Source organism: Haemorhous mexicanus, chromosome 14 (genome assembly GCF_027477595.1).
Source record: "Haemorhous mexicanus isolate bHaeMex1 chromosome 14, bHaeMex1.pri, whole genome shotgun sequence".
In the NCBI taxonomy this organism is placed as follows: Eukaryota; Metazoa; Chordata; class Aves; order Passeriformes; family Fringillidae; genus Haemorhous; species Haemorhous mexicanus.
This window is the reverse complement of record NC_082354.1, coordinates 15,655,921-15,680,783: the sequence shown is the minus strand read 5'-3', so window position 1 is coordinate 15,680,783 and position 24,863 is coordinate 15,655,921. Positions and strand designations below refer to the sequence as shown.

Sequence of the window (24,863 nt, the reverse complement as noted above, 5' to 3'; positions counted from 1 at the left end):
CCCACGTTTTTGATCATGAATAAAATCTCCAAGTGCAGGACCCCTGCTGCAGGTCTCTGCTGGGGCAGGTAAAGACTAAACAGAATTTGGTTTGGGTTTGGCCTCTTAAAAACCCTTTATTTGTGAGGAGCACAACTCCCTGGTGATCTGCTTGAGTTTCATATCAGCAAGGTGAGGTCACTTGGGTTGTTCAGCTGGAGAAGAGGGGACACAGGGGAGACTTCTTAGGAGCTGCAGCTCCTCCTGAGGGGCAGCTCCAATCTCTGCTCCTTGTGACAGGGACAGGACCCAGGGAACGGCTGGAGCTGTGCCAGGAGAGGGTCAGGCTGGATTTTAGGAAAAGGTTCTTCCCCCAGAGGGTGCTGGGCACTGCCCAGGCTCCCCAGGGAATGGGCACGGCCCCAAGGCTGCCAGAGCTCCAGGAGGGTTTGGACAACGCTCCCAGGGATGCAAAGAATGGGGTTTTGGGGTGTCTGTGCAGGGCCAGGAGCAGAACTGGTGATCTTTGTGGGTCCCTTCTAGCTCAGGTATGACTCTGACAGGCTCCCCGCAGCCCCTGAGCCCCCCAGTAACACCTGGAGGGCTCAAGGACAAGAAGCAGAGTGTCAGCATGTCCCTGCTGCAGGGACACTCAGGACAGGAGGTTCCTGCAGGTGTTTTGTCTGACCAGCCCAGAAGGCTGCAAAGGGCTGACTCAGGGTTTGGGAGCAGTTATTGCAAAAGGCAGCCTGTGGCTGGACTGTTAGAATTGCATCTGTCCCAGGATGCCCCAGGATCAGAGAGGCTTTATTTCCTTTCTGAGTAACCCTGAGACAGCCCCTTCTCTCTGCCCTGTCCTCCCCACGTTACTCATGGCAGGAAGCTGCTTACGTGAGTGAGGGCTGGAAAATGCTGCACTGCCCTTTCACCACGAATTTTCAAGGAAAACAGAATGAAAAGTTCCCCCAAACTGGCCTTGAGCCACTGCCTCCTGTCAGCAGCATCTCCTCCCACACTCCCCACGTGCTCCATCACCCTGAACCACTGTGCCAGAGGGTCACAGGACTCCAGAGCTGCTCTGGGTTCCTCATTTCCAGGTACCCAGATGGGAAGGGGAGGACAGCAGCATCCCCACAAACCTGGAGCAGCATCCTCACCTCTGGGAAGGGCTTGTGGTCCCCAGCTCCAGAGAAGAGACTGGAGCAGGGCTGAGAGCCCTCGGGGAGGGCAGCCCAGCCCCAGAGCTGAGGGGGCCCAGACGTGTCCCATAGCAGATTCCCAAGGAATGCCAGGCTGGGCAGGACTCCAGGGGGGCAGGGGCTGAGCTCAGGTGGATTTTCCTCTGGGGATGCAGTGTGATGAGTCCAGTCAGGGTTAATCATATCCTGTGGGAGGAAAAAGAGCCCTCAAGGATGTGAACTAATGAAACAGAGGTGCTGAGGAACAGATCTCAAAGCCCTGCGGGACAGTCCTGCACATCCTCAGCTCCTGGGGTAGATCCTCCTGGGACCTATCTGTTCAGATCCTCCTGGGACCTATCTGTTCAGATCCTCCTGGGACCTATCTGTTCAGATCCTCCTGGGATCTATCTGTTCAGATCCTTCTGGGATCTATCTGTTCAGATCCTCCTGGGACCTATCTGTTCAGATCCTTCTGGGATCTATCTGTTCAGATCCTCCTGGGATCTATCTGTTCAGATCCAAATAGTGCCACTAACACCAGCTGATATTCGAGTTTGGTGCTGCTATAATTAAAACTAAAACTAATCAATAGAATCTGAGGTTGTTCTGAGGGTCAGCAAATGTCCCTGGTGCATCTGCACATGGCAGAGGACACTGGAGGCACTGGGCAGTGCTGAGCAGGAGCCTCCAGAGCCACAGAGAGTGGCACCAATGATTCAACCCTAATTAAATGTCTAATTATGATAACTCTCTCCCATGGTGGGAATTCTGCTGGTGAAATAACCACAGCAAACATCCAATATTGCACTGAGTTTATGTAAACTCAGGCACAGCCTCCACGGCTTCCAGAGAGGTGCCCGAGCTTGTGCCCTTCTCCCCCAGCACTGACCCCTCAGCAGAGCTGTATATTTTGATTTTTCCCTGTTTATTTCTACTGGATGTTCCTCTGAAACAACTGTGCTCCAACAAGGACTGCTGGAGGAGGAGGCAGCTCTTACACTTCATACTCAGGGAGGGCACAATTCCTGGCTAAACTGACTCTGAGAAGGAAGTTGGGAGAAGTAGAAATGTGGTTTATTAGCCATCAAATCTAGAAAAACAATACAGCCAGGAAAATATTGCCCTCCTGTGAACCAAGGAGAGTGATAACCAAAAGTTAAAGCTGAAGTTTCAATCCCAAATGTAATTCAGTTACAAGAAAAAATATGTAAATTCTTCAGCCCCTGCTTTCCCAGGAAAATTGAAATTTCTACAAAATACCAGCTCTTTGTCCAAACTATAAGGATTATGTCAATGCAAACTGCAGGAGTTGTAGGGAGAGGGAGGAGATTTGGGGCTGTAATAAATTGGGGAATACTTTTGTTTCTTTCTATTTTATGTTAAATTTCAGGGGCTTTCCCCCAAGTTCAGCGCAGCAACACCACAGCAGAGCATCACCTTTGCCATCCCAGCTCACACAAACACAGTTTGGACTCCTTTTGGATGGAAGGATTTATATTTATTGATGGTTTTTGCTGGATTTTATATAGAAATACATAAATAGGAAGACCAGGGGCAGTGGTGAAAAGGCAACGCTGAGCAAGACCCTGATATTGGTGAGGCATTTTCTGTCCCCTCTCCCAAAGCTAAAGGGGTCAGGGCCCCCTGAGGAGGCTCTGACAGCATTTCATCCATCAGAAAGAGGATTTTAAAGCCCAGTAACCTTTGATAAGAGCAGGGATTAACAGAGCTCCTTGAGTGACACTGTGACAAAAGGCCAGCCCTGCTCATGTCCGGACGCTGCTGGCACCGCTGGGGGAGAAAAGATGAAGTAACAGCAAAGAGGGGAAGTGAAAAGGAGATTGCTTCATTTCTTTATGAAACAAGGGTCCTGTAGTTCTCTCAAAACGTGAGTTTGTTTCTGGAGAAACTGCTGGAACAGACACCAAGGCCCCATGTGTCACTGGGGGAAGGATTTGGTGGCTCTGCAGGGTGACTGGTCACAGGGGGCCACTCACAGGTAAAAATATTAAATATTCCATGTCTGGAGGCCTTCCCTCAGCTCCAGTAGAAATGCTGAGCATGATTAAGACCAAAGAGAGTCATTCCAAGCTTTTTATTGAAGGAGGTGCTTCAGACACTTGGTCTCAGGAGGTGGGAATGGGGCTGTGCCATTGCTGGGGTTCAGCCACTCCATCCCTGTCCAAGGTAGAGGAACTCTGGGATCAGGGGTCCCAAATCCCTTCCAGCACACAGGAGCTGCTCACCCCCCTCTCACAGCTCTAACACAAATCTATCCTCATCCTGTGGTGCTTATCTCACCCCTTATCTCATCCCTAACAAGTGGGGACTCCTGACTTCCAGGCAAGGGGGAAGTGATCTATTCCTGGTGAGTCAGTGAGGCAGAGGGGCAGGGGTGGATGCTGGAGCACCAGGCCATTCTCCACCTCCTTTTCCAGCAGGAAAGTTCACCCTGAGCTCACCACCAGCTCAGGATGAGCAGCAGGGGTGGTGACCAGGAGCACTGCCCTGCAGAGACAGCCTCAAGGCACATCCCAGGAAATGTCACTCTGCTTCCACCCCCCTTTATTCCTTCTGTTTTTCTTACAGTGATTGGAGAATCCACTTCTGCAGCATCACAGACAATCCCCACATCATCCCCACATCAATCCCCATGGATGAGCTCAGCTGGCAGCTGCTCCAGGCCCCATTTGCAGCCTCTGGAGCCACCAGCCCCTTTTCCAGAGCAGGGAAATGGCAAAGCCAGCACTCCTGGAGTGGAGCCTTTGGAAGGAATCCCTGAAATTCCCCACTCCCAGCAGCCTTCAGCACCAGGCACAGCAGCAGGGAAAGCAGTGAGGAGGATTTTTCATAGCAAGAGAAGATGGGGAAGGTAGGAAGGGGCCAGTTTGGGGTTTTTTTCTGCTTTCTCTCCTAAAGTGTCCTCGATAATTCCACTTGCAGGTTCTCTCCCAGAGATCTGCTCTGCCAGCTGAGAAATGCTCCTTGTGCCACCACCTCCCATGGAATATCAGTGCTTGGACCTTCCCTCTGAGGGTGGGAAACCAGATCCTTGCCAATCTCAAACTGGAGATCATTAGCCCCAAACAAATAAGTAGATTTCAGTAATGGATACAACGTGGAGGTTTCCTGGAGGAGCCAATATTTGAATTCTTCACAGCTGCATCTCTGCCTTTTGCTGAGTGGGTTGGGGTTTTTTTTCTCTTTAGCCTGAAGTGCTCCCAAGTGCCTCGTGCCATGTGGCTGCTTTATATTTGCATCCCAGACCTGATTCATAGCTCTGCACTGATATAAAATCCATCAGATAGAAAATGCTCATTGGGGTGGGAGAGTCCCTTCTGCAGTGCTGAGGACACTGATCTGATGGGAAGGGGAGCTGTGGCTGTAAGAGGAGACCCCAGCACAGAGCAGGGCCCCCAGGCCTCCATCAAGTGAAAAATAAAAAATAAAACAAAAAAAGGGAATGGAAACAATCACGAGGAATGGGCTTATTGTAGGAGAGAGCAAGTAAAAGAGGTTGTTTGGGGACAGGGAGGAAAATGCCAGATAGGAAAGAAATAGAGCTCTGAAGAGAGACAATGGAGAACTGGAGGGAAACAATGAAGTCCCATGTGGACAGGGAGCAGGGAGATCAGGGAGCACGGGCAGCTTTTCCCAAAGGTGCTGCAGCTTCCAGCACTCTCAGCCCAGGGGTGGACAGCAAACCTCCCACGCACAGGGAAATTTTGGTGCCAATGTGAAGGGAAAAGGTTTCCATGCCCTGAAAGTTCCACCTCAGTTTCAGGGCATGGAGTTAAAACGAGGGCAGCAGCCAGAAAAACAAGTGAACCTGTAGAAAGGTAGGAAACCTCCAAGTGCCCAGCAGGAAGGAAACAGCCCAAACAAAGGGATGAGCATCACATTACACCTGACACAGGAATATTTCAGGTTTTATCAGTCCTCCACTGCTGAGGGTTCACCTGCAGCTCCCCTGGATGTGCCCTTCAGAACAAGTTAAAAAAGAGATCAGCGTTTCAACAACTGAACTCAGCCTTTTGTCTGATGGAAAAAAAATCAATTCCAAATGTGGAGATTTCAATACAGGCTGTAATTTTGTTTCAATTCAGATTTATTCTGCTTGCTTTCTTCCTTTTTTTTTTTTTTTTTTTTTTTTTTTTTTTTTTTTTTTTTTCCTTCCCCTCCTCTCTGTTTTCCAGACATTGGCTCTGGTGCCTGTTCTGCTCTCCAAAGACCTTTCTCAGCTGAAATCCATGCAGGGAAATGAGCCCCTGCCCAGCCCAGGGAGTGAAATCCCCTCTTTGGGATAAAGCCACAGGATTCAGGTGCTTCTGCAGCATCCTGGGAATGTTCTCTTCATGCAGAGCAGCAGGAAAGCACATTGGAGATGGTTTGTTCAACAGCTTCACTCGGATTTAGAAGAGTCTTAGAAATGAACTTCTTTTGGCTTCCTCCTTTCATCACCAGAGCAAGGACGAGCATCTCCAGCTCTAACATGTTTAAATGATGGTTGCTTTGATTTCCTTGGAGCTGTGAGCACACTCCCAGGTGAGCAGACCTGACCCAGCCCTGGGGTGGCTCTGACTGGGTCAGCTGGAGAACTGTCCCTGTACCCACCTGGCAGCAGCTCTGCTCCTGCTCCTGAGCCTTCCCTTGCTGACACTGCTGTTGCACCTTCCCTGGGCTCTGGGGAGGAGGCAGGATGGGCTCCATCCCACCAGGAGATCCTGTTTCCTCCAGCTGAACGTTCTGCTCCTGAGCAGAAGCCCCAGCAGGTGCCCACATTGTTTCCCAAGGCCTCTGCTTGGACCTGCCCGTTCCCAACAATTTCTTGAGGCACAAAGTTCTTCAGCCCTGTTTGGATTTGGGGTTTTTTTCTGTCTTGTTTGCTTCTTGGCTTGGGGCAAGAGTTATAGATTTATGGCTAAACAGAGCCAGTGGTTGGAACTGGACTGAAAGGAGATGTTTGATTCCTATCAGGGCCCTTGCTGAATAAACTGAGGAGAAATGGAGCAGAAAGACCTTGCAGGTGGGAGAGACCAGGCAGGTGTTCCACAGCATCCTCCTCACATGGTGGTGACAGCAGCTCCAGACTGGGGCTGAGAGAAGTGAGGAACAACTTCCCCACTCCAGGATTTTACCATTTACAGGTATCCAGTGGCAAGGTGGGAGCTCCAGCCCTCCCTCCTGCACGGCAGAGGGACGAGGGCGAGCTCAGCTTTTCCTCCCTGCTCACAGAAAGATCTTCAGGGGGCCAGGTTTTAATTCCCTTTTCCAAACAGCCCCTGCTGTGCTTGCAGCCTGCAGGATGGGGCAGAGGGAGGTGTGGAAGCAGCTCAAGGTCAGGACATGCAGTGTTTGCTCGTGGGCTCTGCCCCATAACGAGTGAAGGAATCATAAACCAGGTGTTCCTCAGCACTGAACTTCATCCCTCGCCACCTCCAGCAGCCATAAACACCAGCAGTGTTTGTTGTGGGCTGCAGAGGGCTTTTGGTTGGGTTATTATGGTGACTTTGTGCCAGCAGGTTTGTGGATTCAGGGCTGATGTTCAGAGGGATTTTATGGGAGCAGGTCTGTGCCAGGATTCCTGCTTTGGAGTGAGGGTTCTTGAGGGGTTCTGGGTCCTGCTTGGAGAAAGAAGCACAGACAGCAAAATGTGGTGTCCACCTGCATTGCCATCCCCTGTCAGGCTTCCCTGCCTTCCATGCTGGCCTGTCCATACTGATACAGACACCTGTATTTTCTTCTTCATACATCTCTTTTTTTGCTATAAGGCACCACCAGAACTGAACCAGGACTGCAAACCACCGAGAGGGCAGAGAGTTCTGAGAATAGTACTGAACCCAGAAGAAAATCCCCAAACTTGGTGTAATTTCTTCAGTTAAAATGACTCAGTTTTAGTGACTTGTCACCAGTGCTGGTACCACCCTGTGCCTCTGCCAGTGTCACCTGTTTGTTTAGTGGGTGTTCAATCACCCTAAAGCATTTCTGCTGGTGTTGATTTGCTTCTCTGGTTCAACATCAAAGAAACAGCACTTGGATGGGGCTTGGAACAACCTGGGGTGGTGGAAGGTGTCCCTGCATTGGCAGGGGGTGGAACTGGATGGGTTTTAAGGTCCCTTCCCACCCAAACCATCCCGGGATTCTGCGACTCTGTGGAACAAGGATGAGGGCACCCACAGAGGAGCAGGTGTGTGACCTTTGAGGAAAACCCCCTCCCCTGATGTCCTCCAGGCTTTTCCCCTTGTGCTGCCCTCCAAACCCCCAGCCCAGAGCGCTGGTTTGCTCCCTTTGGAGCAGATCCCACAGCTGGAGGGAACACTCCGGGTGTGGAAGGAGCGGTGCCAGCGCACACGGCTGCAGAATCTGCTCCAGCCCCGCTGTTTACTCCTGCAGATCCCAGCACAGCTCCCTGCAAAGTGCTGCTTGAGGGGAGTTTGTTTGCCAGGCTGTCCTGCCCCGCTCCCTCCTGGAGTGCATGCAGCAGGAGTTTGTGTGGAGCCAGGGAAAGCCAAGGGAACGCGTTCCAAGTTCCGAGCCCGCGCTCGCAGCTCCCAGAGAAGGCAGGAGAGGGGAGGCTTTGCTGGACACGAGTTCAAATAACCAGAATCGTTATTATTGCAGTCCAAGGATGGAAAAACAAACATGTCTATTATGGGCTGGAGCTAAAACTCCAGGATGGCTGCTAATCCTCCTGATAAGTGGGGTGTTGGCGTGGCAGGGGGTGTGCATCCAGGTTTTTGTTATTCAAGCTCCCCAACCCACATTCAGACTGGGATATGTTGTAACTGCAATATTCCTCTTATCTTTCTTTTCTCCCCTCTTTGTCAAAGGGTTTTCTTTTCCATTTCTTTAATATTTTTCTTTCCCCCTGCTCCTTTATTTTTATTAACTCACCTAGGGCAGTTGAATCAGCAAATTAAAAAAATGAAATTGCAATTCCAAATTTTCTGGTGGAAGAATGAGCATGCTTTTGGCACTGCCTCTTGCCATTGTTTTGTTAAGACAGACTCTCCTCAATTCCCCTCTTATCCACGTTTTTTTCCATTTCAGAGCCTGCCCTTCCTTTATAAGCCCAGATTTCTTCCCATTTGTCCTCTCTTTCCTCCCTCCTGACTCATTTCCACTTCCCATTTCTTTTCTCTTTCCCTTTCCTTTTGCCAAGTGTTCTTTGATGTTATATTCTGCTATTTTTAATTCCTCTTTCCCAGGCCTGGATCCACCCCCAACCCAGTGCCCTCTTCCTCTCCAGACTGAAAGGACAGTCTGGGCAAAAATTTCCTCAAAATCCAACTTTTCCCCGATCCAGTTCCACATGTGGAACCCTCTGTCCTCGCACGGTCCTTGTGGCTCTCCAGGAATTTCAAAACAGAGTTAAAGCTGCCCTCAGCCTTGTTCCATGTAATTCCTGACCCATTTGATCAGACCTTCCTCCCAGGCAGTTTGGTCACCGTGCTCCTCACGCCAAGTGTTCCTCCCGTGCGGCTTTTCCGTCTGGAACATCCCGCCTCTGCCTCCAGCCTCACCTCTCTTTCCAGCTCAGCTGTAAAAAACAGCTTTCCCTCGCTGTCATGCTGGGTGTAGGCAGCAAACATTGGGTCATTTCTTTTCCATGGTGTGGGAATAGCTGTGGCACTTGGAGTTTGAAAGGAGCCTGGAGCCTGTGGGGTGTGGGCAGCTTTGAGATCTTTCATCCCGAGGCTCACTGGGAAGGAGCTGTGACCCCAGAAGTTTCTCCACCACTTTGCTGGAATGACCTTGTTAGGATATAAGATCCATTTAAAATGGAAATCTAAGGAGAAAATATTGATTTAAGGCAGAAGGATTTTTCTGCACTGCATTATTACCTACAAATGAATTCTTGTCCTTATCAAAGCTGGGGGGGTCCGGGAGCTTTCAGAAGAAAGAATGCTCAGCATTCCCTCCCAAGGACCTCCTTTATTCTGGATATCAGGCACAGGACATCACCACGGGGGATCACAGCCACCACTAGTCACAACTTGTGAGGTTTAGCTGGCAGTGGATAAAAATCGAGCCTGGGAAGTCAAAACAGTCCTTGAATCTCTGCTTTCAGCAGCAGAGTTCATTTGGTGCAGAGTGCTTCAGATTTCCAAATCCCATCTGGTGGGTCACTCACAGGAGATCTCCCAAAAATTAAGCCCAAATATTTCACTTCAGAATGAAATCCCCAGGGCACTGCAGATTAGGTAGAGCCCGTGGAGTTCTAAGATTCCTGAGATGGAGTGCTGAAGATTCCAAGAATTCTCTCAAATATGAAATTATTAACCAACTTTTTGTTCCTAAAGCAGGTCTGCACTCACTGAATCCTGTGCTGGTCTGGTCTTCCACCTTTCCTGAGGTGTTCCCAGACTTGAATGGAGCTGGAATTAAAGAATTCCATTTGGGGCCATCAGTGAAATTCAGAGTTTAATATCAGGGACAAAAGCATGGTGAGACTCAAAACAAAGGAGCAGATTCTTTTTCCCCTAAATCTTTGTCTGAAGGTTTCAATCCAGTTTATTGGCAAATTTATAATTTCTTATCAACCAGAATAAAACATGGGATGTGCTGATCCAGACTATTCCACAGGGAAAAGAATCAGGCCAGGAGTCACACGTGTGCAGGAAAACTTGTGGAAGGGGTAGGAAGAAGAAGAATTTCAGTACTGAGATTTTTACCAATTCTCTTGTTAAGAGGAAAAGGTTTCTCCTGCCTTTTCCACCTGGAATTTGCCATAGATTCAGGTCTAAAATTTTGCTTTTCAGATGCAACAGATTTTATGTTCTTTCACTCTTTGCTCCCAATTAGAAGGGAGTGTATTCATCATTTTATGGGCCTATATGAGTAAAATTAATGGTAAAGTTACTCTGAGAGTTGTTTTGGCCTTTATTTAACAAGGTAACCTATTAATTGCTTAAAAATTCATTAGCCACCACCTCTTCTGGCCTTTCTTACCAGGGCCTGATTGTTTAAAAAGATGGATGGGGATTTATTTTAGCACTGTCCAGCACAGGGTGTTCCTTCTGGCAAATCAACCCCTTCCAGAGAGAAATTCTCTGACATTAAGGAACAATTTCTTCTATTCATCATAACATTTTCTATATTCATTATGAACACATCTAAGACCAATCTGGGGGTAAACACGAGCCCATTCATTTTAAAAGGTTAGTCTTTCTATGTCCATTATATAGATTATATATACACATTTGTTATATTGCATATAAATGTCAAGTGCGACCTTTTTCTGCTGTGATCCACAGTTTAGTGGGGCTTGTATAAAAGCTCAGCTGTCACATTTATTTTACATCCACATGGAGCTGAATTCCACACAGAATATCTCTGAAATTGCTGCTTTAAGCAAGTTTGAGGCACATTTTTTAAAACACACTAATGGAAATATATTGGTGTAAACTGCCTGGTGGAAATAAGGTGTAGAGTGTAAGATTAATGGGTACATTATTTGCCATGAAAAAAATTGGATGTGCCAGAGGGGCTCTGCAGCCCAGGAGGGTTTTTTTCAACCCCTGCCCTTGATCCTCTTTGCAGCAAGGCTTGAGATGCTCCAAGGCTGAACATGGGAACGGAGCTGCCTGTCAGGAGACACAGGATCATGGAAAACCAGGAATATCCATGGGGAAAGGACCCCCATGGAGTCCAGCCATTCCCCAGCACTGCCAAGGCCACCACTAACCCACGTCCCCAAGTGCCACATCCACAGGGATCTTAAATCCCTGCAGGGATGGGGACCCCTCCTCAAGGATGGGTGTTCTGGACAGGCTGTGCCAGTGCTGGTCAATGATTTCCACGAGGAAATTGTCCTTAATATCCAACTAAACCAGTGTTGGAACCTCTCCTTCCTCTTCTCTTTGCCCACACAGTCGGGATCACCCCCTCACTTTCATGCTGTCACCATTCAAGCTTTTTGTGGTGTGTCACAGTTTTAGGGTTCAGGTCACAGTTTTAGGGTTCAGGTCACAGTTTTAGGGTCAGGGATGCACTGTGACCCCCCCAGATTGTGGGGTGCAACGTGCAAAGTGGGAAACCTCCCACTCATCCTTGTCGTGGCACGGGGGATGGAGATGGAGACCCCCGAGGGGGCCGGGACAGGTTTGGTGACACAGGTGGAGCACTGGGGTGACAAACAGTGCCTGGGGGTGACATTGCCTAAGGGGGACAGACAGTGACCAGGGGACAGACTGTGACCTGGAGACAGTGCCCAAGGGGGACAGACGGTGACACGGGGACAGTGCCCAGGGTGACAGTGCTGTGCCCGAAGGACACAGACAGTGCCTAGGGGACAGTGCCCAGAGGTGGCGGGCAGTGTCCGGGGGGCACAGACGGTGACATGGGGACAGTGTCCAGGGGTGACAGCGCTGTGCCCGAAGGACACAGTGCCTAGGGGACAGTGCCCAGAGGTGGCGGGCAGTGCCCGGGGGTGGCGGCGGTGTCTGGCAGGGACAGACAGTGTCCAGACAGGTCACCCGCCCCCAGGTGCCACCAGCCCGGCCCGCAGGGGCCGCCCCCCCGCGCAGCTTTCGGCGGGTGCGGTGTCCAGCAGCCGCGGATCCGCGCGGGCTGTGGTTGGCGCGCCCGCCCGCCCCCGGCCGGCGGCGGCGCAGGCGCGGTGCGCGCATTCCATGATGGCGGCGCGGGCGGGCGGCGGGCACTGAAGCGGCGGAGCCTGCGGGGCGCACGGTCAGTGCCGGGGGGAGCGCACGAGCACCGCCGCCGGCCGCTCCCCGGGGCCCCTTCCCCGGGGTCCGCTGCTCCCCGGGGCGGCGGAGAGCGGCGGTGCCCAGCCGGGGCGCGGTGGGCAGTGCCGGGAGCGGAGCCCCGCGGAGCGGAGGGCGGGAGGCGGCGCGGAGCCGGGCGGGGGCGGCTGGAGGGACAGGCGGGACCCCGGGGACGGGAAGGGTGTTCTGAGGCGGGGGACAGCCCGGGCTGTGGGACGCGTTCGGGGTGGACGTGGCGCAAGGGGCAGGTGGGGACAGAATCCAGGGAGATCCGATGTCCCGGGACATGGGGTGGGATGGGGTTAGCGGGATGGGATGGGGTGCCTGGGATGGAGTGGGGTGCCCGGGGTGGGTTGGAGTGCCCGGGGTGGGGGCCAGACAGGGTTCAGGGTGGCCGGGACAGACGGCCGGGATCTGTCCGGGTGCGCTGCCCTACGGAGCGCGGGCATCCCCCCAGGAGACCCGGCGGATTCGGGGGCAGGGGTTCTGGGGAGCTGCTCCTAAAGGGACTCCCGGTGCTCGGGGGGTCGGACCGTGCCGAGCCGAGCGGGGGCTCCCGGCTGAGCCCGCCCGGATGGGGTTAATGCCAGCCCGCTCCGCGGGTCGCGCTTCCCCCAGCCCGTTCCCACTCCGCTCCCCAGCGCACGGATTCTCCGTCTCCTTCTTTCCCTTTGCTCTCCTTATCCTCCTGCTCCGTGGGGCTGGAGGGGCTGCGATGTGCAGTCGTCCCCCCCAGGTCCCCCCTGGCCGCCCCCCCGTGCTCCCTCCCCGGCAGCCGCTGCCTGCGAATGCCACGTAGCCTTGGAGTTGTTCCCCTTGGCTGCTCCGCAGCTCCGGTCCCAGACACCTCCCCCGCGTCCTCCTGGGCTCGGGGCAGGGGGAGGTCACTCCTGTCAGCCCCTGCCTGCCTGCTGACCATCTTTTGCCCTCCCCCTTCCCGCTGTGTCCCCCTCTCCACCTTGGGGCAGCGGCAGTGGGGACCCCACTGGGGTCACTCTCTGCCCGCTCCTGTTTATGCATCTCACAAAGGGCTGGGGACTTCAGCAGCGGGTGCTTCCCTTCGGGGACAGTCCCCAGGGATTCTGTGCCCCCAGACTCAGCAGCCCCTCTGCCGCCTCAAATCTGAGTTGTTTTGTGTGATAATCTCAGGGCAATAATGCATTGCTGGCAGGTGTATTTGCTGCCTTCAGCAGCTCGCCCAGCTGGTTTCTGAGTTTCATTTCTGTTCAAAACTTGGTTGGAATGATGGAAATTTTCTGTAATTAATAATTGAGGTGTCAGTTTCTGTCCATTCTGCTGCTACTTTGTCTTCTGTCTGTCCCATGCTAGTTAATTTTTTTCACATTGGCAGCCTTTCCTTGGCTTTCCCTGCTGCCTGGTTGGGAATATTGACACACAGATAAGTTCCCCAACAGCCTGCTGCACGTATGGCTGTGGCCTGTGATTCCTGATGTTTTCCTAAGGTATTTATCTTTACAGCACTGCCTTCAATAGGGAAATACTGTCTCAGTCACAGATGGAAAGACTGAGGCACCGAAATATTTATGGACCTTATTTATGGCCCAAGGTCGCACAGGAAGTATGTGGTGAGGCAGGGAATTGAATCTAGATTTCCTGAGCCTCAGATTAGCATTTGAACCAGGGAAGCATCCTCTCTGTATTTTAAGCCAATAAATTGACCTTGGAGTTAAGATGCAGTGCAGAAGAAAGTACTTTGTGTTTGGTTCAGTATCTGTGTAAGTAAGCACAGCCCGAGTTGCTTCCCACACTCGCATTCCTTCCATCGGTTTATGTAATTTGTGAAAGAGGATAAGGTGGTAAAATAGGAAAGATGTTGACTTTCTCAGGGCTCAGTGTGTGATCATGGGTGTTGAAAAGCAGCCAGCTATTACACTCTCCTCTCTCTTTGGGCTTTTTACCTTCCTGTTTCCAAATCTTGGAAAGTTTTGGAGCGCTGTTGTTGTCTGGGAATCTTTTGTTCTCAGCTGGGATCAAATAAATCTCATTTTCTAGAGAGCTGAACTGATTGACTGGATCCCAGATCTCTGTTTGGGATCCTTCATGGGGCAGCCTGTGGATAAACAGGGCTGGGACTGGTGGCTCACACAGCTCCTGGAGCAAGCTCTTACAAGTTATTCACTCAGCTGTAGCTCAGGATTGTTGCAGCAAGTTTTTGGAAAACTTGGCTTCAGCTGGAATGAAGCAGCACTTTGACAATGCAGTGGAATAATTTCAGCTGCTTTGTGCACAAATACCACCTTGCCCTGCTCTTCTCTTGGGACAGCTGATTTTTGGTGGTGATTTGGTTGTTCATTTTCTTCAGTGTTTTTGAGGAATTGAATGTTAGAATGGTTTAAAACAATAACTCCTGGTGGATTCACCTTGAGAGAGAATAAAGATAACTTTGTCTACACGAATCCATTTCCTGCCACAAGCCTTGATCACAACCTGCATCTCTCTTTGATGTTGCACTGACACCAAATCTGGATATAAATGTTCTGTGCAACTCTTTTCATGACCTTTTGGTTGTCATTTTTGGAGGTTGGCATTGGCATCCTGTTAACTGTAGGGCTTGTCCCACTCCTGCCAGCAATTGTCATCTTTTATGGTTATTTTTAGGAAAGGTTTGATGAGTCCTGAAAAAACAAATATTACATATGAACTGTGCAGACAGGAAAAATTCCAGTATTCTGCTCCCATTCTGCCTGGCCTTGGGTGAATTTCATGCAAATTAAAATTTATCTTTTAAGCTTGAAAGAGCAGCATTTTTATTTGGTGACTTGCTATTTCCACAATTGGGAAACATGTCTGATTTAGAAGGAAATACGTGACTGGGAAGACATTCTTATAATATTGTTCATCAAAGTCAGGAGCTGCAATGAAATATTGTAAGAATTCTTTCCCTGGTTCCATATTTTCTTAATTTCCTGTCATGATTTCATTGAATTGGAGAAGAATTTTAAAATTATCTCTGAAAGCAGATGAGAAAACCTCAATATTAGTAATCCTGCAACAGGCAAGAGGCTTGAGGGGAAAAAAAAAAAATCACATTTCTCACTTCTAATTTTGGTCTGTCTGAAAGCATCAGGGCTGAACTCTCAGTATTTAAACCTGGGGTTGCTCAAGGCTGGGGGATGTGGAAGCAGGAACCTGTGCATTTTTTCACCTGTTTTTAGCACATTGCCATGAAGCTTCCCAAGGTCAAGATGGTTGGTTTTCAGCTGTTATCTTTGCTGCAAGCCAGACCTTCACTGAAAAGTTTTGGATTCCTGAGTGAGGAGCACACACTGAACTCTTTATTGCATTCTTGAAGAGCTTATTGTAAAAGCAGCGATAATTTATTCTTTCAGTGGTGCTAACACAATCCTGTCTGTGTATTGACCAGCACAGACAGACCACTGGCTCCCAGCCCTTGGGCCCTTTCAATCCTAATGTAAATCTCCCCTTGTTCCCAGGATCTTGATTGATGTGGAAAATGCCTCCTTTTGCCCAAGATTCACTCTGAGGCCTGATGCTTTATATTCAATATTTTTCCGGTGTCTCATTTAAAGTAGCTCAGGAGGAACATTTGTTAGGTTGTGACTTCAGAAGCATCTTCAGGTGATGTCATCAGTGTGACCTGAAGACAGTATCACCTTTTTGGTGACAGTGGCAATGGATTTCTGTGTGGGAGCTCCTCCAGGCAGCCTGAAGAGCCACCAGGACTCAGATTTTTTTTTTTTTTTTTTTTGAGCATTCCTGTAAAAGTGCAGAACCCTCTGCACCTGCCTGGGCCTTATCTTTAGAGATTCAGCAGGATTTTTTTTCCATGGAAAGGGTGTTCAGGCATTGGAAGGGGATGCCCAGGGAGGTTTGGAGTCCCTATGCCTGGAGGTGTCCAAGGAAGGACACGGTGGCACTCAGTACTCTGGGCTGTGACAAGGTGGGGTTGGGCACCGGTTGGAATTGATGGTCTTGGAGACCTTTTCCAACCTTAATTGTTCTGTCAAGAGCAATATTGGGGATTGACTGATCCCTGCAAAAACTTCCTGTGTTTGGGGGGCCAAAAGAGGGCTCAGTGTGCAAATATTTTAGGAAGTGTTTTAGTGCTGAATGCAGCTTGAGAAAGGTGCTGATTTTTACATTATTAAATACAACATCTGAAGTGGTTTAAAGACTCCTGGAGCTGTTCATTTCCTTCTGCTGGAGCATCTTTAGTGGAGCAGTTTCTAGAATAAAGCTTTGCTGTCCTGTAACAGCAAACTGGGATTGTATTTCCAGCTCTATGTACAATTTAGATCTTTTTATGCCCCTTATCAGAAAGGAAATGTGTGCATGCCAATTTAAATTTGGGTATGTTTGGAACCTGATTTTTCTGTCATTATTGCCATGCAGAGGAGTAGAACAGGTATGTAGTAAGTAACTAAATAAATCCAGTTACATCCAAAGAACTCCCCAGTGGAGTTACCACTGCGTGTCCCCTCCTGGCTCCTGCTCTTTCCATGGTTCTGTGGTGTTCCCTGCAGCTTGTTTTTCTTTGGATTTCATGTTTGTCAAGGCACTAACATGAAAATGTGGGGTTTTTGCCTGCAGAAAGAAGCCTGAGGACAGCACACGTTGCTCACTCTGCAGCAGGCACTGGAACAGTCACCAAGAGGAATTCCAAGTCAGGAGAGTGACAAAGGTAATTACACAGAATTTAGGATTCTCCCAGGTTTAATGAAGTGTTCATTTTTTCATTATGTCTCTAAGTAACACTTTAAGTTGAAATGAATGTATTTGACAGATCTCTAAGCTTAGGACTCTTTTTTTTCCTGGAAGAAAGTTCTGGACAACTTCTTGTCAAAGGGAAAAAATGAATTAGGGAAGGAAGAACTGATTGAGTTCTTGAGGTTAGAAGAGTTTCAGGTTCCACAGGAACATTATTGATTTTGTAAGGTGGCAGCCTTATCTCTATTTTCACATTTCTTACTCTTTCTTCTCCCTTCACCTACTTAGCTGGAAGTTTTCTCTTGGAGAGAATTGCATAATTGGCTTTGGATAAAGAAAGTAAATTCTGTTTTTAGCCAAATGCATTTCCTGTGTCGAGAACAGCTGGAGTGGGTGATAGCATTCTGGTAGTGCCTTGCTCAGATCCTTTGGTTTTAGCTGGAGATCATGGGACTGAGTTCCTTCTCATGGAACTGGTCAGGTCGGGGAACTGATCTACTGGATAAGCAGAAGGGAATCTGTCAAAACCTTGGAAAGCAAAACATGATCAGCAGATGGATTTCATACAAGAGATAAAGAAAGAAGTGATAACCATGCTGCATTCCCTTGATCTGTACAGGTGTCTTGGGAGGAAAAGCATTTAACCAGGTTAAAGCCAGGTTTATAAATTCAGATGAAGTTTTTTCATCTCCTCTTCTATGCCCTTTATTAAATAACTTCAGCATTAATATCTCTTCCATGGTAATAATTTGCTTTCAATTCTGCTGAGTGAGGTGTTAAAGTGCCCATTGAGTCACTTGGGTTTGTCATCTCCAGTCAGGAGTGAAGGCAGTTTAGTGTTTGCATGGGAGGAGTTTTATGCTCCTGAAGGACTTGCAAGATGTTCATGTTGGTTTTAAGGAGATCCTGCTTGAAAAAAGCTTTAATCTGGTCACCCAGGTGTGTATTTTTGTCCATTTTAGTGTGAGGGGTGAGAATTATTTAGAGGAATTATTCAGATTTGGAAGATACTATGTAAACAGCCTTTTGGTGTATTGTAAATTGTCATTTTGCTTTTTAATGCCAGGATTTCTTAAAATATAAACTTGATAAAAACTTACATAAACTATCATCCTTAGGTTCTTCAAAACTGATAATTTCTTCTTAGGCAGTTCCATAAAAATGTGATTCAATCCCTAAACTTCCAGCAGGTTCATTGATTTGCAAATAGGTACAGAAAAGAATGATTTCCTTTCCTAGTGTGCTGCCAGCCATCAGCTGAGCTGTGGCAGTGACTCTGTGCTGGTCCTGGCCAGTCACCCAGACTGAGGGAAGTGTTCCTGCTCCAGCCTCATGGGGATGATCTCACACTTGCATTTTTCCCTTGCATTTTCCATGAACTAAAAAAATGCACATGGTCTGATGCCACGAGACTGCTCAGCTGTGGTAATTGCAGTAATTTATTGGTGTGTTTTAGCCCTGGGTTTAAGCATAACCTGTTCTAACCAGCCTAATTTGACCCAGGGCTCAGCTAAAGTGTTACAGCCCCAGCCTCTGGTGTTGTGCAAGGAAAAGTCTGCAGCTGCTGTATCAAAATAATTCCTCCTTGCTCAGAGTTTGCCTCATCTGCTCCAGTTTGAAGAAATCCTTTGCTCTTGCTGGGGTTTTCTGCTTGGTTTTGAAGTCCAGGTTTAAGAGGGTTGTTAAGTGGGAGAGGCCTGTTTGTGCTGCATCCAACACTCTGGTGATTTGCAGACCAGAGCTGGTGGGAAATCAGCTTTTGCTTCCTTGGAGCCTGCAGAAACCTGGGAGCAAGCTGCTGTTTGTTCCACCTGTGAATTCCTGATTTTCCTCCTGTTTTGTTGGATTAGGCAGCAGCTGACTGCTCTGAGGTGTCTCATGGTAGGGAGCCTCTCCTGGAAATGGCCTGGCTGCTCTTGGAGTCTGCATGATTGCCCTCCCTGAGCTGAGTTTAAAGTAAATAAATCAGTGGAGATGCAGAATGCAAGCATTTGGGAAAGAGCTTTTGGATCACCTCAGTCTCCTACCAGTTCTGTGTGTCTGCCATCCCATCATGCTCCCAAATTGATGGAGGTGTCACCCAGCTCTGGCACTAAGAATGGCTCATTTTTGGTGCTTTCCTGGCTCAATCCCAGGAGGTTTCATCCAGGTTTGGACACACATGGCACAGAGCAAAGCAGAGCAGCCAAGCTCAGGGTGCACTTAAATTCTTCACTTTTCCTGGTCCTCACTGGAAGATCCTAAAAAAAGTTTTTAAAATACTTTAATATTTATTCCTTGCCTTGAGCTGGGTGTTCCTGGCTGGAGGGAGGGACTGGGATGAACAGGGTGCTGTGGAATGATGTGTTCCTGTTGGAGGGAACATGTCTGCACACACAGCAGCCATTCCTCTGGGTTGCCTCCAGGCTTCCAAACAGAACTTTTCCCCTGGAAGCTGGTAAATGGGCTGAACTTTTTTATTTTCAGGGAAAAAATTCTCATAGAATGGCTTCAGTTTTACCTTCCACTACAAGACAAATGTGTCCCATGGAGAACAGCTGTGCTCAGTTATGCAGATCCTTCTCCTGGGTTTCAGAGCCTTGGGAGAGGGTGCAGCTCCCTGTAGGAACTTGCAGTTCCCAGCTGGCAAACCTTGGCACACTTGGAAACTCTTTGTTTCATCTGCCCAGCTCTGTGGTACTTCCAGGTGGGAATTCCAGCTGCCTTTTTGCTGACCAGTTCATGTCCAGGAGAGAATTTCAGGCACACACAAGGGCTTGTGCTCTGTCTTGTGCCTCTGGGCAGAAGTTTTTTGGATTTCTTTTCCATGGACTGTGGTGTCTGTTGCTTCCATAGCTTCCAAGTGATTTAGAGAACCATTTGGATATAGAATTTCCATAGTATATGGTTAATGTGTAAATGAACTGGTTTGCTTCAAGGCCTAAAAAAGCCCAGAATAATGTTTTAAATTCACAGTTTTACACTTGGCAAATCATATTTAAAACAAGCCCATTGTTAAATTGCATTTTTCTAAGCTTGAGTTTTTTTGCTTTGTGTACCATTAAGACATTAAAATTAGCACCTTGGTTTATTCCAGAAGGTGTCACCTTCCTAGCATGTGTAAAAAAGGACAGTTTTAGGTTTAATTCTTTTTTCTCTTTTTTTTTTTTTTTAATAACAACACTTTTGCAGCTAGAAAATTCCTACTCCCTTTATTTGTTAAGCTGAAATAAGAATGAAGAACCTTAATGGCTCAGTCCTTTGAGGTGCTCCATTCTCTGAACATTTGTAGAAGCAGGATTGGGATTAGGACAAGAATGGGACTTTTCAGGAACTCCTGGATTTTGGTTTGTGGGACTGGTCACTTAGGAAGCAGTACACAAGTGCTCAGGATTCAACTCTGCTTTTCTGGCAGTAACAGAAAAGCCATAAAAGAACTAAAACAACAAAGGAAAATATTTATCTAAAAGTCATGTCATGTTTGCGTTATAGAAACTGTTATTGCCAATTTCACAGGCCTCCTAAATGAATAATTCTGAGGGCAGGCATGGCCTTAACGTGAGCATAATATTAAATAACAGCTCAAATCAAATTAATGCTCTCTGGGCACTGGCAGAGCTTTTCTGCCCAGCTCTTCCCAGCAGAGTTTCTTTTGGGAAGAGCAGCAGGGAGTTGTGCAGTCCCTGGAAAAACGGGGGTGTAAGCCTGGAGGGTGGGCACAGGAATCCTGAGGGATGGAGTTTCAGGCTGGAAAACAATCCTGGAGTGCTGGGGGAGGCTGCAGGGGACAATTGTTTGATGGCTTTCCTGGCACGCTCCCCCAGGAACCCGATCCAGAGCCGGGGTGAGCCGGGGTGAAAGTCGATCGCATCCCTGGGGCAGAGCTCCCGTGGCCTGGGTGGGTTGGAGCTGCTGGTTCTGGGTGGGTTTAGGGGTTTTGGTGTCTGGGAAGTGAGGGATTCCATCCCAATCTTAGTCCTCCTCCAGGGAGAATTTTAGGAGAGTTGAGGTCTCATGGTGGCCTGAGAGATGAGTGTTAATAGTAAATTAAAAACCTTCCTGTAATCCTAGCAAACACTTGGAGCAGAGTGTGGGAGCCTTGTCCCGGTGTGTGGTGCTGGGCTGGAATTTTGGTGAGGTCAGATACGGGGTCTGTGACTCCATATTAAAGAATTTTCCTATTATATTAAAAATCTCTCTCCAGAAAGATCTCACACTGACTTTAAATGGGAGGAACACTGCAGCAGGCATGGATAAGCTTTACTCCACTGTCCACAGAAGAAACCAAACAGATTTCATAAACAGTGAAAAATAAGTTTATAACCCCAGACAGAAGCTGTCCCAAAGGCTGGATTTTCATTACAGTAAGTGCTGGATTTAAGATGAGAAAGTTCCTATTCCAAGAAGCTTTCCTGGGGTCACAGACCTCACCTGGGTCAAAGCCACCCCTGGATCAGGCTCTGAATAGTCAAAATATTTGACCCTATTTCTTGGGTAAGTCATGAGGGACATTTTCAGGTGAGTTCTCAGTGTTCAGAATATTTGAGCCCATTTCTTGGGTAAATCATGAGGAACATTTTCAGGCTCAAGGCTGTGTTCCCCTCCTGGCTGGAAGCCAAACTTCCCACAAGATGCTGTGGCCTAATTCCCTTGGGGGCCGTTAGAAATGATTTCCAGGATTTTAATCAAAACATGGATTTAGTGGGGAACAGATGACTTATGGAGCAGGGGTGGTCCCTGCAGAGCTCAGGTTGTAACTGAGCTTCTGTTAAATCTCTCCTTGCCTTAATCTTGCTCACAGTAAAGCCAGTCCATCCAGCAGGTCTCACGTGTGGTCCTGGGACACAAACTATTTTAGGAGTGGGATGGTACCTTCCACACCTTGTTAATGCTGTTTATTGGAAAAATCTGGATGGGAGAGGGCAGCTTGGGTCTTAATTTCCCAACTTTTTCTGCTTTAGAATTGCGTAGGGCATATCTGAGTTTTTTGGGAATCATAATTAAGGTTGGATCTTTTTGACAAGGTTATTCCTTAGCCTGAGGTTGGGGATGGCTTTGGGATGGCTCTGTGGTTGTTCTTTTTAACAGCCTTTGGAGATGAGTGATGGAAAATTGAACTGACAGAGTGGAGTGTAAAATACTCAGAGCTTCTGTTTGCAGGAGATCTGGATTTTCAGGCAGTGATAAATAATATTCTTTATCAGAGAACATGGGTTTTCCCCCTGCTCAGAGAAAATATAGTTGCTATACTTTTATATAATGTTTATAATACTAATTACTGATTCTGTCAGTATAAAAGGGTGTAAGTAAAGCTTTATCTCTTTATACAATACTGCTTTTAGTAAAGAGCAATGTTAGAGTAGTTTTTTTTCCTCTAATAAGTGAAAATTTAGGATCAGGCTGGCAGGTTGCATAAGGCACTGAACCTGGAAATCAGGAAGTCTCTGCTGAATTTCAGACTCTCCTTCCTGGACACATTGTTCTTTCTAACTCAGGCATGCTGTATTTAGAAAAAAAAAATAAAGTCTCTATTTAAGTAATAAGCTCCTTGGAATAGGAACTTTCTCATCTTAAATCCAGCACTTACTGTAATGAAAATCCAGCCTTTGGGACAGCTTCTGTCTGGGGTTATAAACTTATTTTTCACTGTTTATGAAATCTGTTTGGTTTCTTCTGTGGACAGTGGAGTAAAGCTTATCCATGCCTGTCTGCAGTGTTCCTCCCATTTAAAGTCAGTGTGAGATCTTTCTGGAGAGAAATTTTTAATATAATAGGAAAATACTTTAATGTGAGACAGCAGAAACTTTGAAACTTGCTAAATCTGTAACACTGCAACACATTTGCACAATAGACAATCTCACACTAGATAACATGACTAAAGGATACAATTCCAATGAAAAAGTTTTTTTTTCAGTTTATTATTTTTTCTTGGTTTTTTTTTATATTACCATTAAGAAATACACAACCTTTTTGTTCTTCCATGTCCTGCAGTAAATACTGACAAATTCATTGTCAGTGCCTAAAGAGAAACATGTCTGTAAATTGTAGATTGTAAATTAGTGGTGACTGCTCCAAAAACTCTTGATAAAACAGGACTGATGTGTTTACCCAGGAAGATTCTTCTGGCCAGAACCTTTCTTCCAGATATTGCTGTGACAGTTTTGAAGTTGCTTCTCCTGTGTCATTCAAGTGGAAATGACAGAGCTGACATGGTGCCTCATCCTGAGCTGCACGTTGCAAATGGATAAAGGAGACTCAGGGATGCTGGGAGTTCTTCCCAGGAATTTACAAAACATTTATGGAGTTGTTATGGTTGGAAAAGACCTCTGAGATCCGCAGCTCCAGCCATTTATCTGTAACTGCCCCCATGCCCTGGAATTACTCATTATTCCATTTGGGAACCAAACCATTGGAGACAGTTGGCTTGGGAACAAGGGCATGGCCTGGACTTGATGATCTTTAGGGTCTCTCCCAACCTAGTCATTCTGGGAATTCTGTGAATTTTAGCATTTCCACCTGTCTGGTGTGAATCCCTGATGTTTTCCAGACTTGGGGTTGGATGATCCCATATCAGCCAGCCCTCAGGAGCTCCCAGGGAGCTGCAGAGCCTTTTCCATGGAATCTGAGCTGGAATCAATGAGCACCAAGTGCTCCTCGGGGGCTGGCCAGGCTCCAGGGGCTGTGCAGGCTGGAACTGGGGGGAGGCTGATGCTGGAGCCTTGCAGAGCTCAGCTGGAATTTTGCTGCAGCAGGAAGTGAGGTCAGGCCCAGCTCTGTGGACAGGAATTGTTTGCTGGAAGGGCAGTCCTGGAGATTTTCTGTTTTTCTTAGAAGCTTTTGTAGGAGTGTCCCTTGGAAATGTTGGCTTCTTTTGAATATGGGAACAGGACCATGTTACATGAGATTGTTGAATTAGTCCAGAACACATCTCAGGGCCCATTTTTACAATATGGATTTGGTTTATTTAGTTTAAAATATGTTCTGTTGTGAAAAATTACTGTATTTCAGGTTTTTTCATGTTGAATGATCTTTGAAAACAAAAGCTATTTAACTTAACTAACTCAAGCTATTTAATTTAGAAATGTGTTTCCCACTATCACTTCTTCCAGCTTCAGGTTTGTTGCTGAGATGATTAATGCAAATTATTTTATTTTTTTGTGGCTCTGTGGGCTGAATTCATCCCTCAGCTCAGCCCAGCCCAGGTTTGGGAATGACCTTTAGCTGATGTGTAATAGAAACCACTGCAAAAAAAGTGAATTAGGCCAGAAGTACCCTTGCAAAATGTAACCTTTCTAAAATGTAATCTGTTTAATTCCATACTGAGTCAAGAATCTTCAGGACAGGGTGACAAAGCTGTAGACACACCTCTACAAGTTCTGCTATTGATTCATATTTAATGAGTCACTAAACTTCAGTTTATTCCTATAAATTGCAAAATTTGCCTGGTCTTTAATGCTTCCAGATGGGATTTTTCTTGCTTATTTTTAGTCTAGAATGTAAGATTTAGTGTATTACCTCATCTTTAATGTCAGTGCAGCCTGTGAATTCCCAGGACTGTACTTTTTTCCTTGTTTTCTTTTTTCCCCTGACCACTTGAATAGTTCCTGGGGATGATAAATCCCTCACTGCCAAGAGGAGACCACAGCAAAAGCAGCTTGAGCTGCTTTTCCTGAGATTGGCTGGAATAAAGTGGCTTTAGGGACCCAGCAGCTCTTTGATGCAGTTCTCCCTGTGGGTGGGTCCATGATCAACCCCCCCAGCTGCATTTGCCTCTCCAACCTGGCTTGGTTTGGGGTAAATCCAAGGGTTTAGAGGAGGCCTGGAACCACTGACAGACTTTTAGGGATGATGGGAAACTTGGGAACTCGGGAATGTTGGTGGAGGAGAGGCTGGAGCTGCCCTGGCCCCAGAACCCCCTGATTCCAGGGCTCATTCCCAGCATGGGCAGGAGGAGCAGGGGAATTCTGCCCTGCTCAGGTGAGACCCCACCTGCAGAGCTGCCTCCAGCACAGGAAGGAGCTGGAGCTGCTGCAGAGTCCAGAGGAGGCCACAGAGCTGCTCCAATGTCCCCTCTGGAGCCAGGCTGGGAGAACTGGGGGTGCTCACCTGGAGAGCAGAAGGCTCCAAGGTGATCCCAGAGCCTCTTCCAAGAGCCTAAGGGGGCTCCAGGAGAGCTGGAGAGGGACTTGGGACAAGGGATGGAGGGACAGGACACAGGGAATGGCTTCCCACTGCCAGAGGGCAGGGATGGATGGGATATTGGGAAGGGATTCCTGGATGTGAGGGTGAGGAGGCCCTGGCACAG

The 24,863-nt window shown here is 47.9% G+C and overlaps 1 protein-coding gene across 2 annotated transcripts in view; it reads left to right on the top strand.

Moving 5' to 3' along the window:
* Positions 1 to 11,708: 11,708 nt before the first annotated feature.
* Positions 11,709 to 24,863, top strand: part of LOC132333886 (fibronectin type-III domain-containing protein 3a-like) — a 39,093-nt gene continuing 25,938 nt past the window's right edge. Inside the window, exons 1-2 of one of the 2 annotated variants that reach the window (XM_059859430.1) lie at positions 11,709 to 11,852; positions 16,463 to 16,553. The gene's annotated coding sequence lies outside the window, so the exon portion shown is untranslated. Of the gene's footprint in view, positions 11,853 to 12,113; positions 12,139 to 16,462; positions 16,554 to 24,863 lie in introns of those variants that run through there. The other variant, XM_059859431.1, reaches the window with a different exon arrangement.